Source organism: Arachis hypogaea, chromosome 12, assembly GCF_003086295.3.
Source record: "Arachis hypogaea cultivar Tifrunner chromosome 12, arahy.Tifrunner.gnm2.J5K5, whole genome shotgun sequence".
In the NCBI taxonomy this organism is placed as follows: Eukaryota; Viridiplantae; Streptophyta; class Magnoliopsida; order Fabales; family Fabaceae; genus Arachis; species Arachis hypogaea.
The window spans coordinates 89,664,200-89,666,687 of record NC_092047.1 but is presented as its reverse complement, the minus strand read 5'-3'; the positions used below and the strand labels follow the sequence as shown (position 1 = coordinate 89,666,687).

Here is a 2,488-nt window from a genome sequence, read left to right as displayed (position 1 = left end):
TCAGAGATAACCTTTCAGAAATTTTCGAACAGGAAGAGGGGATGGCAGCCGAAAATAATAATAATGTAAGGAAGATGCTTGGTGACTTTACTGCACCTAATTCCAATTTACATGGAAGAAGCATCTCCATTCCTGCCATTGGAGCAAACAATTTTGAGCTGAAACCTCAATTAGTTTCTCTGATGCAGCAGAACTGCAAGTTTCATGGACTTCCATCTGAAGATCCTTTTCAGTTCTTAACTGAATTCTTGCAGATATGTGATACTGTTAAGACTAATGGAGTAAATCCTGAAGTCTACAGGCTCATGCTTTTCCCTTTTGCTGTAAGAGACAGAGCTAGATTATGGTTGGATTCTCAACCTAAGGACAGCCTGAACTCTTGGGATAAGCTGGTCACAGCTTTCTTAGCCAAGTACTTTCCTCCTCAAAAGCTGAGCAAGCTTAGAGCTGATGTTCAAACCTTCAGACAGAAAGAAGGTGAATCCCTTTATGAAGCTTGGGAAAGATACAAACAGTTGACCAAAAAGTGTCCTTCTGACATGCTTTCAGAATGGACCATCCTGGATATATTCTATGATGGTCTGTCTGAGTTATCTAAGATGTCATTGGATACTTCTGCAGGTGGATCCATTCACCTAAAGAAAACGCCTGCAGAAGCTCAAGAACTCATTGACATGGTTGCTAATAACCAGTTCATGTACACTTCTGAAAGGAATCCTGTGAGCAATGGGACGCCTATGAAGAAGGGAGTTCTTGAGGTTGATACTCTGAATGCCATATTGGCTCAGAATAAAATATTGACTCAGCAAGTCAATATGATCTCTCAGAGTCTGCATGGAATGCAAGCTGCATCCAACAGTACTCAAAAGGCATCTTCTGAAGAAGAAGCTTACGATCCTGAAAACCCTGCAATAGCAGAGGTAAATTATTTAGGTGAACCTTATGGAAACACCTATAACTCATCATGGAGAAATCATCCAAATTTCTCATGGAAGGATCAAAAGCCTCAACAAGGCTTTAATAATGGTGGAAGAAACAGGTTTAGCAATAGCAAACCTTTTCCATCATCCACTCAGCAACAGACAGAGAACTCTGAACAAAATGCTTCTAATTTATCAAATCTAGTCTCTGATCTATCTAAGGCCACTGTAAGTTTCATGAATGAAACAAGGTCTTCCATTAGAAATCTGGAAGCACAAGTGGGCCAGCTGAGTAAAAGGATCACTGAAATCCCTCCTAGTACTCTCCCAAGCAATACAGAAGAGAATCCAAAAGGAGAGTGCAAGGCCATTGACATAAGCATCATGGCCGAACCTGTGAGGAGAGGAGAGGACGTGAATCCCAAGGAGGAAGACCTCTTGGGACGTCCAGTGGTCAATAAGGAGCTTCCCTCTGAGGAACCAAAGGACTCTGGGGCCCATCTAGAGACCATAGAGATCCCATTGAACCTCCTTATGCCCTTCATGAGCTCTGATGAGTATTCCTCTTCTGAAGAGAATGAGGATGTTACTGAAGAGCAAACTGCCAAGTTTCTTGGTGCAATCATGAAGCTAAATGCCAAATTATTTGGCATTGATACTTGGGAAGTTGAACCTCCCTTGTTCATCAATGAACTAAGTGATCTGGATCAACTGACATTGCCTCAGAAGAGACAGGATCCTGGAAAGTTCATAATACCCTATACCATAGGCACCATGATCTTTAAGGCTCTGTGTGACCTTGGTTCAGGAATAAACCTCATCCCCCTCTCTGTAATAGAGAAACTGGGAATCTATGGGGTGCAAGCTGCTAAAATCTCATTAGAGATGGCAGACAGCTCTAGAAAACAGGCTTATGGACAAGTAGAGGACGTATTAGTAAAGGTTGAAGGCCTTTACATCCCTGCTGATTTCATAGTCCTGGATACTGGAAAGGAAGAGGATGAATCCATCATCCTAGGAAGACCTTTCCTGGCCACAGCAAGAGCTGTGATTAATGTTGACAGAGGTGAAATAATCCTTCAATGGAATGAGGACTCCCTTGTGTTTAAAACTCAAGGATCTCCCTCTGCAACCATGGAGAGGAAGCAGAAAAAGCTTCTCTCAAGGCAGAGTCAACCAGAGCCCCCACAGTCAAACTCTAAGTTTGGTGTTGGGAGGCCACAACCAAACTCTAAGTTTGGTGTTGAACTCCCATATCCAAACTCTAAGTTTGGTGTTGGAGAGTCTCAACAAAGCTCTGCACATCTGTGAGGCTCCATGAGAGCCCACTGTCAAGCTATTGACATTAAAGAAGCGCTTGTTGGGAGGCAACCCAATGTTTATCTAATTCTTATTTTTATTGTTTTTCATGTTTTCTTAGGTTCATGATCATGTGGAGTCACAAAATAAACAAAAAAAAAAAAAATCAAAAACAGGAATAAAAAACAGCAGAAGAAAAATCACACCCTGGAGGAGCATCTGTCTGGCATTCAAACGCCAGAACAGAGCATAGTTCTGGCGCTGAACGC

At 42.2% G+C, this 2,488-nt stretch overlaps 1 non-coding gene across 1 annotated transcript; it reads right to left on the bottom strand.

Annotated features, from left to right (window-relative positions):
* Positions 1-437: 437 nt before the first annotated feature.
* Positions 438-545, bottom strand: LOC112731090 (small nucleolar RNA R71). Its single transcript, XR_003166882.1, has one exon. It is a non-coding gene; the product is annotated as a small nucleolar RNA R71 (small nucleolar RNA).
* Positions 546-2,488: the final 1,943 nt, after the last annotated feature.